The sequence below is a fragment of the Vidua chalybeata genome, chromosome 16 (genome assembly GCF_026979565.1).
Source record: "Vidua chalybeata isolate OUT-0048 chromosome 16, bVidCha1 merged haplotype, whole genome shotgun sequence".
In the NCBI taxonomy this organism is placed as follows: domain Eukaryota; kingdom Metazoa; phylum Chordata; class Aves; order Passeriformes; family Viduidae; genus Vidua; species Vidua chalybeata.
The window spans coordinates 13,432,361-13,443,408 of NC_071545.1; the positions used below are offsets into that span (position 1 = coordinate 13,432,361).

The window sequence follows — 11,048 nt, forward strand, 5'->3', positions numbered from 1 at the left end:
CCTGATGAAAGAGCAGCTGGAGGAAGAGGAGAAAAACAAAGCTGCAGTTCAGCTCTCTAAACTCAACACTGAAGTCTGGAGGACCAAATAGAGGATTGATGCCATTGATAGAAGCAAAAGCTGAAGGAAACTAAGTGAGCTCTCAGCTTTCAGGGAGCCTGGGGCTAAGGGCAGTCTCATTATTTAGCTTGGCTGCTGAGTCACAGCTTATGGATGTGATCTGTTGGGATGTAATTTGGTAAGAGAGAGAAAGCAAAGGGCTGCAGCCAAGAGAAGGAAAATAATACTTGCAATAACAGAGACTACTGAAACCTAACATTGGTACACTGACAACAGAAAACAAACCTTTATGATTAAGGCTTGAATTTGGGTAGCCTTTTTTAATTTCAACAGGACTCTTCCGTTAGCCCTACAAAAGCCACTATAATTTCCTAAGGATAAAGCAAACACCAAAGTTTTTACAATCTGTTTTCTGAGACTGCTGCCAAGTTACCATCTTTTCCCTGGTGAAAACAGTGATGGTGTTCAGTAGGTGAGGGTTGCTGATTCCATCACTCTTCAAATCCATGAACTACTCACCAGGATATTTCTGCCATCTTTCCTTCAGGAAAAAATTGGCTGTGAGGCTTTGAAAGCAGAGGAGACAGTGGGATCAGTCCAAGCCTGGGCTGCCAACATGGAGAAGAATAAGTAGAGGCTTCAGAATGGAGGACCTCACTGTTGACTTGAGAAGGCCAGAAATCCAGCTAGCCAGGAGTGTACTCAGCCTGATCACCAAGATCTAACACCTGGTACCAGAGGCTCTGTGAGTCTTTCTGTTAACTCAGGTCGGCTTTGATCCACTCCCTTATTTCTTAAGGCCTCTCTATTAAACGTCAAGCAATCTGTATGGCCATGAGAAACAAGGCTAAGACTTCTCACATCAAGAGAAAACCCAGATGAGAGCCACAGCTAATTCCTGGGAGCACACAGCATGCTTCTCATAAGCTCATTAGCTGACTTCCAGAAACAAGAGTACAGCTAAAGCAAAAGCCTTCCTTTACTGCAAGGCAAAGTATTCATCTTCCTTTAAAGGATAATGATATCCTGCTTTGAACTTTTCAGTGTTGCAATACTGGTGGGTTGGCCACTGGTTATTAACTACCAAACTCAAAGCAGACCTAAACAACACAGTTTAAACACCAGCGCCTTCATTAAATTAGTATTTCTACTCTTGCTCGTGTTAGTGTAAGAGCATGAATAGTAGTGCAACTGTAGGATATTTGAATAAAAATGTTACTTAAAATAGTCACAAAGGCTGCTCCAAATCCACTGAAGTCCTTGGGTACCTGCCAATGCCTGCAGTTGGCTTTAGAACAGATCCCAAGAGCCGAAAATCCCACATACAGCATTGCATTACTGGGCTGAAAAAATCTGTTTCCCCATCCCTTTCTTTAATGAAGCAGTTCTTTATTCTATGGTTCCTGTGGTGTGCTTGTCACCATGGTATCTGAACACATATGTGGATCATAAGGATATGTAGAATATTTGTGATTAAAAGCTCCTAGGAAAGAAAAATGTACTTTTATTCTTTCCCTTCATGACAAGCAGTTAAACAGTCTAAAATAGTCTTGAATAACATCTTGTTTGTAACTGAATCTGCTTTAAAATAGAAAAAGTCACACTGATCAACCCAGGCAATTACTAGCAGCACATCTGCACAAGGAACATCTGAAGTGGAAAACATTTGCTCCACAGCAGCATCATTATAACCACAGGAGCAAGGATGACTATCACACTGATGGGAACTGGGTGATCTTGTTAAATTCCTAATGGTGAGGAAAGACAGCCTCATAAACATTTTAATCATCCATTCAGACTGACCAAGAGAAATGCTGCCAGCCTTTAGAATGGCTGCCAATTTAACTGTGACTGGCTGGCAGGATACGCAGAGAAGCGAAGTGTGAAGAAAACTTGTGTCCGGTGAATGCTTGGCTTTATTTTTCCAGGCCATTGCTGCTTGTGCTGCTCTGGACAAGAGGCACAGAGCCTTTGGTAAGATGCTAAAGGAATGGCAAAAAAAGGGCAAAGAGCTGCAGGTTGAAGTAAATTCACAGAAGGAGTGTGCACAACTGAAAATGTAGAGCTTAAGGGTGCCTATGAAGAATCCTTGAAGCACCTGGAATCTATGAAGAAAGAGAACAAGGCCCTTAAGGTTAAGTACTGGTTTAAGGTACAAAAATTCTGCACATTATAATCCCCTTGATTTCTACTGAATGATCTCTTGGGGTGTCTTCCAGCACCAATTCCACTTTCCTTACTCCTAGTGGTGCTTTCAGTCTCTGAGGACATTAATTTGGTGCCATAAAGGAGAGGCTGCAGTGCCACAGTGCCAGTTCTGGCTACTAGCATCCTCTAATTCTGAGCAATTCACTTGGGGGGGCTGTTAACAACAGCCAGCTTTACCCTGGAAAGACGATATTCCCTTTAACCTCCATGGAGAGGATTCAGCATCTCCAGCAATCAGCTCAGAGCAAGTCAGTCAGACTCCTCTCAATCTCCCTCTTTGCATCCCTCCTCCCTCCTGGCTGTTCAGCGACACCTTCCCCCTTCTGCCCCCACTTTTTTTTTTTTTTTTTTTTTTTTTACAGTTCTGTAAATTACAAAAATTGATCTCTTACAGGACTCTGGAAGATGACACTATAAACATTTAGAAGATGATACAGTCTCTTGTCCTTGTGGCCAAGAGAAAACAGTGATGGACACCCTGGCACACACCCAGAGTTTCCTGGGCTCTCCCCCAACCCTTTGCTCCAGCCTCCATCAGCTGGCAGAGAGCCCCTCTCTGCTGCAAGGAGATGATGTGGTGTCCTGTTCCCATTTTGTGAAAGCAACCATCTGAAAAGGGGAAAGGGGAAGGCTGGATAAAAACTGGGAAAAAATTCTCTTTATTTAGTGTGCTTCATTCTTCCACCTCTGTGAACACATGCAGCTAGCAGGGCTCATTCAGAAATCCAGGATAATATTTAGCAATGAAAGAAAAGGGCAGCTGACATAAAGTGACTGAAACCATTTCATGCTATTTCCAGTCAAAGGATCTGTCTGATGCACTCAGTAAAGTTCATAGTCCTGAGAGAAACCTATCACATGAAATATCTGTTTTCTTCCCTAGAGGAAATTAAGGATCTGCTCAATCAGCTGAGGAAGGGAGGGAAGAACACTCAGGAGCTGCAAACGGTGAGGCTGGAGATTGAGAAGGACGAACTGCAGGTGGCACTGGAGGAAGCAGAGTCTTCCTTGGAGGTATCAATGCTGCAGATGTGAGAGATTCCTGGCAGCCTGGTGCCTGCTGCCCACATACCACCAGATGGATTTTGCATTTATAACTGGATGGATTTTGTATGTATAATCACACAGACCATAATTACATTATGTACATAATAAGGTTGCAGCATGGAGGTTTTTAAGTTAGACATTAGGAAAGTTTGATAATCATTAAGGGGAAATACTGCTTGGACCAGATTGTCTGAAGGTTATGGTCTCTGTTATTGGAAGTTAAATGCAGTCTGGTCTCACATCAAGTGGGACTAGTTTGGCAGGAGCTGATCCATACTTTAGGCAGTTTTAGGATGACCACTTGAAATCTCTCCAACCCTGTTTTAAAAGAAGCTGTTAGTGAATGGCTTGGTACAAAATCCTGGTATCTCAGTTTTAACAGATTTGAAAAGTTACTATATTTTTATTACTTGGTGGGCAATAATTTGATACAAGGGCTGGATCAGACTCAAAATAACAGACTGCTGTACCATATGCTTCACTGGAGTCCACAGAAACACTCACCAGCATGCAATTGAGTCTCTGCAGGCGAGTCTGGAGACTGAAGTGAAGGAGCGTGCTGAAGATCTCTGCCTGGAAATGATGGCCACTGACCTGACCAGAATGGAAATGCAGCTGGATTGTGCCAGCAGGAACAGCAGTGAGCTTGTCCAGACCTGAACAAACTGCAACAGCATGGCCAGGTGAACTGGAGAGGCTGGATGCAGCTCCTGGATGGAAAATAACTCCAGTTCTATTTTATACTTAAGTAACAAAGCAGTAGATTATGAGCTCTTGTTTAGACAGAAACCTTGAACACACTGGGAATTTATATTCAAAATCCATGGCTCTCCCACTCACACCAATTTCAATCTGCAGTAGTTTCAACAAATCTTATACAAGACAAGCATTACTAACAGCTTTTGTCAAACTGAAAACCCAAGAACTATTTATATGTAATTAAGCCAAAAATGTTCTGTGTTTAAGAGAAGTTGAGATTACTGTTTGAATAGGATAGTCAAGAAATGGACTGGAAACTAACAGAGATGTAAAACTAGAGAGCTTCCTTCAGCTCTTCATTGCTAAAATAAAATGAAGTAAGCAAATTAGTAAAAAGCTGTCTCTTTGTTGGAATAAAATGATACAACTGCTGCCAAAAATCCAATTCTAGTAACTTAAACACTAACAACAAAGATTCTATCTCCCCATATATATCTATACACACACACACTCTCAAACCTAACTTGTGCTCAGTTACATCAGCCTCAATCAGAAACAATTCTCTTAAAATCAGTGTGGCTACAGTGAGAGGCATACATGATACTGAGAGAGCTGGGGTTTTCATGGGGTTTGGTTTTAAGTTTTGCTTTTCAAAAAAAAAAAAAAAAAATCAGGCATCACCTTAAAGAATGGCTTTGCAGAGAGACCTCCTACAACATTTAGCATCCTCTCCCTTCATTATTTCCATTAATCTTTCATCTGCTTTCAGGACCTTTGGGTCCAAAGGGATGAGGATGCTCACCACATGAGGAGCTGCAGGAGCTGTAAGTGCTGCCTCTGCCCACCTGAGAGAGAAGTGGAAGAAGTGCAGGCTGATCTGGAGGGCAGTGGGCACTCTGGAAAACTCTAGGAGCAGGCAGAGGTCATGGAGAAAGCACGACAAACTCAGTGTCCATGCACAGAGAAAGCAGAACTACTTATGCAAAAGCTACCTCATCAGAAAGTTGATGTGTGTGTAGTTTAACATTAAATCTTAACTCTGGGTAAGAAATGCAGGATTAGGCAAATAATGGATAAATATCAGTGGTCTATAAGGCAAGTATGATAATTGTATGGAACATGAAGAGCTCAGTTTTTGAAAATATTACACTCGTAGCAGGATTTTCACAAAAGCGCCATCTTGGCCCAGCTTTACTCCTAGCAAGGCTTATGAAGAGACTTTAAACAAATTTGGTGGAACAGTTAAGATACTGCTGAGGGAAAAACCACCCTAAAAGGGACAGCATAAAATTCTGCCTCCATTGAAACTAGAGTTTTACAGTTGTTTCCATGGTGCTCGGATTTCTTCCATGGACTGTAGCCCCCAGTGAAATCCACTGTAGTGAAATTTGAAGCCTCCTTGCATTACAGAGTGCAGAATAAAATAACATACCTGCCACTTCAGTTTGTGCACAGATTTATGAAGCCACTTTAACATTCCCCAATAGAGTCTGCAGTGCTTTTCCATCAAGACCACCCATGATAACATTTCCAAGGAGAAGAGTGTAACTTCTGGAAAGGACTGATAATCCATGAAGCACTTCTCAGCTGCAATTATGGAACATTGGTTATAAAAACTGAGTCGTAAATGTGGCTTTTATTTGAATAGGATAAAAAATACAACCAATACATTCCCCTCCAATTGACTGATAATAAAAGGATTCATTTTAAGCAGGTGAGCTGCTATCTCCATATGAAATTGGGGGCTTAAAACTTATTTGTTATATAAAACCCACAGAGCACTGAACTTGTCCAGCATTCTGGAACACTGTGGCACATTTACATTATGTTGTTTTGCTGAAGAGCAGCCTTTGTTACCAGAATGCAATTTTTCTATTAATGCCTTTGGAACTCTCCTTCCATAGTGTGTTTTTATTTTTTTTTTTTTTTTTTACAGCAGCAACAATAACAGTCCTCCAATGATTCATATCAGTAAACAGTGAGTGCTAAATGAGCTGTGGGGCTTATATTTTCCATGAGATAAAAAGACACATCCATATCACAAACTGTGAAGCAGAGACTATGTTTGTTGAGAAAGCAATCAAGTACAGCTTCAGTCAGGTCTAAAGCCAGCTGCTGCTACTGCAGCAGAGCTTTGAAATAAATAATATTGGTATATAAATTCAAATCCAACAGAAATTCAGAAAAATGGATGCGGACTTCAAGACTTGGTAAACAACAGGGTCTGTTTCTGCCTCAGAGGTGTATCATTGTATCATTCACAAATCATCTCTGGCAGTTGAATGGAAGAGAGGAGCAGATAGGAAAGGTGTTTGGGGTCTCTAAGACTTCTTTCTGCCCTCTAAAATCAGTTAGTTTACTATTAAATGAAAGCTGGGGCCTGACCTTCAACACATTACTAATGAGCACAAGGAAATCATCAGTGAGCACTGAGGAGGTGATGAGGGAGCAAAGAAAGCTGTGGCTGATGTAAGTCACCTCCCCACCTTTCTGCCCTTTATGGTGGTAGCTGGAAACTTTCAGGTATATATTCCATTATTTCTCTCCAGTGCTGATTTGAAAGCAGTGTTAATAATAGATGTCAGCACTTGCACTGCTTTTTATGACCCTGAAAGGCAGGATGCATGTTAGCTCACTGATTGCAGCCTGGCAGAATTAATCCACAAAAGATTCACTTTCACTCTGCCTCCCTGGTAATCTGCATCACAGATGGCACCCTGAGGAATTCCTCCATTTCCTCTTGATTTGTCCTTTCTTTCACTTATTACACAACTCCACTCCTCACACCTATCAGCCCTCCAACAAAGAGTAGGCTGGGTTCCCTCTCCAGCGAGTCAGTGGCATTTGGAATTGGCAGAGGAGAGCAGAGCTGCCAGCACTGAGCAGATTGCTCCTTTGGCACTGTGCTGACAACTGGCACTTCCAAAATATCACAGCTAGCTGGGGATTTAATGCACAGCATTTCCTCCCAGACTGACACTGAGCCTTCTGCCACCTTTGTGCTTTCTGTGTGCTCAGACAATGTCATCACCCTCCACCTACAGCACACACTCAGCCACCTTCTTTCCACTGGAGGGTGGAAATAAAAGACTGAAGTGTCATTAGAATCAAAACTATTGATTTAATAACAGGTTGGGATAACAACTTTGACTAGTCCAGTGGTTCAAAACAAGCACCCCACCACCTGGTTTATGGTCTGATCTAGAGTTGTCCAAAATGTCAGGGATTACTTCCAATTAATTCAGTGAACTCTGGATCCAGCCTTCAGAAAGGCAGCCTGTGATACACAATAAAATTAAAGATATGGCAGAATTTCTCAGAAGATAACACACAGATTTCAAATCTACATATCCTAGCTTTCCATGATCTGTATAAATAGCTGTGCTCTCAATCTGTTTCATACCTTCCTCACAGGCTTCCTGTGTGGCAAAAGATTTGTGTTAGGAGCAAGATCATTATATGCACCTGGAAAAGATTAAGAACAACTATTAAATTGCAATAAAAGACCTGTAAGCCAAGATGGAATAGGCAGAACAGTTAGCCCTGAGAAGAGGGAAAAAAAAACAACCACTATTATGAAACCCCAGGGTAAGAAAAACATGTGCAAATATATTAGAAAGATTATTCCAGCAGAGCAGCTATGAAACTCTTTCCTGCACCTAGCTTCCACATTCAGCACAAATACCTGAAAAGGAACATTTTCATTTAACAATCAATATGTCCCAAAGGGAATGCACTAATTCAAGGAAATCCAGGCTAGGCAGAAAAGCTGCATGTGGGATACTCTGAACCCACTGGAGCACAAGGGAATTTCAGCACTTTGCACCCCGTGCAGAACTCATCCATCAGAATCTTTATGGTGCCTGAATGCAGCAAGAACAAGCCCCTGGTCTCAGCAGATGATCTACACCCACAAAGGAGAATTTGGATGGTTTGCTGTCATCAGCAGCATGACTTTTATTTTTCAACTGCAACAAAACTCTAGAGCACGAGTAACTTCAAATTCCTGGGGTAGATACCATTGCCCTATTTCTGACCCTCAAAATGGCACATCAATTGTCCTCTGCTCCTCTTCACGTGAAGGAACTGGAAACAGCCAGACACCAACCACAAACACTGTGTGGAGACTGAAAATTCTGCACAGGAACAAGAGGTCTCTAAAGGAGCTGGTCTTCCACAAAAAATGGCTGTAAAACCAACCAGAGGGGACAGATGCAGAATGAACTGTAAATGAGGAGGCCGTAGGTCTGCCCTGCCCCAGCTCACTGTTTCATCACTTGGGAGTGTGATTGGATGACTCTTACAGGTCCCTTCCAGCTTGATGTGTTCTGTGATCACACAATGGCACTTGGTGCACACCAGGGGCATTCTCCCTCTCCAAAACACCAGCTGCAGGAAGCACATGTTCATGTTCAGTTCATACTGACAGCATCCCTAGACATGTGGACCTTTGTAGACTTGGATGCACCTTTTGAGACAGTCCCTGGAACGTGTGCATCACTGTCTACAAAGGATTGTTCTCCTCTGCCTTCTGTGCAAGCACTTCCTGCTCTCAAGCACAGTCTCTGATGTGTGCACAGACATGAACACACAATTTATAAAATACTTATTAACTACTACTCTTCAGTGTCATGCCCATTCTCCTCACCTTGATGTCACTGTGCACAAATGTCAGACAGGTTCCAGGTCAATTTTTCTAGTGCAAAGATTCCTCTTGCTAAATCAAACCATTTCTGGTACAGGAACAGAGCCTGGCCAAATAAAGGAAGTCCATGCAGGGAGTGGAAGATGCAGAGGAGAGGGAGATGGGATGGCTCCATTGGCTCTAAACAAAACTGCACATCTGGCACTGTGTCTCAGGCTTTGCTTCCTGGGGAGGTTATCCAAGGCCTCAATCCTCTTCCTCTGTGCCAGTGGCTCAGGGAAGCTGGAGCTCCCATGTCTGAATCCACCTGCCATGGATTTATTAGAGCAGAAAAGGGTGTGGGACGGAGATGAGGAAAACATAGGTGTGTTCTCAACACCAGCTGACTCATGCAGCTCCCTGAGAAAGGGAACACAGATATTCCACAAGTCTCTTTAGGCACAGAGGTACTCCTGGAACAGCTAATGGATAGTACAGATGTTTTCACTAATGATAGAACAGAAAGGGAAAAGAATCAGCATCCTTCTACTCCCCAAATGGATACACAGTAAGGGCTAAATCTTTTCTCAAAAGAATAGAAACAGAAAAAGTGTGAAAGAATCTGCAGACAAAAGAATTATCTGTGTGTCAGCCCCAAAACCTTGCAAATAATACATCCCTGGTACATCCAACACTTTGTGACGGATCTGTGCTAACAGAGATTTAAGATTTTTCAAGTCAGCGAAGGGAGATATGATCCAGGTCATCTTTTGCAAATAATTCCTCTCATCAATAGTTTATTCCTAGTCTTATTAAGGTTTATTGTATGGGGGAAAACTTGTATTTTTCACAGTGAGAAGGCAGAACATTGTATTCTGCTCAAACTCAAGATGTAAGGCATCACAACAGGAGGGTAGAGAGCACAGAAAGCAAATTCAAACAAGCTGAGAGGCAAAAACAGCTCCTGTGGCAATGCACACCTAGAATGCACTCAAACCATGACTTTTCATTCACCTGTTTGTGTATCAAACAGCCTGCTTCCAGAAGATCTCTTTTTGACTAGCTGCTATCCTGTAGCTGAATGAGGATGTCCCAGCTTAAATCTTTTTTTCATATATACCTTAAGGTCAGATTGCATTGAAACCACTTTCACTAAGATCAGTTCAGCCTTGCTTGTGAGGCTGTAATCTCAAAAACATCAGCATCCTTCCTGGATTAGCACAGAGCAATTGTATCAGCCCTACAGCAGGAGCAGTGGTGGAAAATTCTTTGGGAAGCTTCACTGGAGACAGGGTCTTAGCTTTTAATGCTTAAAACCTCTGCAGAGCTCCTCATTTAGATGCTCTCCCTCCATCTGGTGAAAGTCATTTTGTAAACATAAAACCGTACTTAAAATGTAATTTTGTTGCAGTTACGTAACTCTGCTCGGCCTAGTTGTGTGTCTTTAATCCCTGCAGCAGAGGCAGGTTTATTGTTAAGCCAATAAGGGCTGCACTGATTACACATCTTGCAGGCACAGAGCCACAGGACCACTGACAGAGGCCATCCACTCTCACCTCCTGAATACAAGAATACAAGACCTTGTATTGCACTTTTGCCATCCTGACAAATATTTCAGATCCATTCTTAAAAACTTCTCAGAGCAGCCCTCCGTCCTGCCAAATCAGCTCCTAACACAGGGCTTCACTACTTCAAAGTAGTCGCTGGCGATTTTTTACCCAGATCTGCCTTGTTGTTCTCTCAGTTTATGACTTCTCGCCCTACCCTGTGGCCACAAGAGAACAAATTATTCCTTTCCTCAGAGCAGCAGCCTTTCATCTATTCCAACACTATGCACATCTTCCCCCAGTTTTCTGTCCTCTCAACAGGCTCAGCTGAAGACATGTGTTCAAAGACCCCTGATCATTATTGCCACCTTTTCCCCCAAATCATCCACATTTCTCTGGTGCACAGGACTCTAATGCTCTTCTAATGCAGCTCAGCAGAGCAGGATTCCTTTGTGTTACTCAGACTTTCTTACCCACATGGGGCTGTGTGGAGTTTACCTCATCTGCAAAAAGATATTTTTTGTTCCTGTTCAGCTTTTGACCCTCAGCAGCCCCTCCACCCCTCCCCTGCAGCACAGCCAGCTGCCCTATTCCCAGTGGTGTAAATCTGAAGCTGATGGTGTTGGAGTGAACAGCAGTGCACCTGCTGCTCAGCCACATCCCATTTTTACCTCAGAGCTCCCCTTTTGAATCCTGGTTCTGCCACTGTGTTTATTCTGAACTTGACCTCAGCTTCAGATGCAGTAATTGCATTATGGCATCACAGATGAGTAATGCACAGGTAATTCCCTGTACAAGCACTGATATTAAGTACTTCTTCCCTCAACCAGTTTTGCAACTCCTTTAGAGCAGTATCATCTAGA

The 11,048-nt window shown here is 42.6% G+C and overlaps 1 protein-coding gene across 4 annotated transcripts in view; it reads right to left on the minus strand.

The window, feature by feature from the left end:
- The window catches only part of KPNA7 (karyopherin subunit alpha 7), a 49,559-nt gene that overhangs the window by 36,727 nt on the left and 1,784 nt on the right, over positions 1-11,048 (minus strand). For 3 of the 4 annotated variants that reach the window (XM_053957470.1, XM_053957468.1, XM_053957466.1), the window contains exons 1-3: positions 7,418-7,481; positions 7,199-7,291; positions 5,447-5,601 (exon numbers count right to left, since the gene is read on the minus strand). The exons of the other annotated variant lie outside the window; for it this stretch is intronic. The gene's annotated coding sequence lies outside the window, so the exon portion shown is untranslated. Of the gene's footprint in view, positions 1-5,446; positions 5,602-7,198; positions 7,292-7,417; positions 7,482-11,048 lie in introns of those variants that run through there. 4 annotated transcript variants of the gene reach the window in all.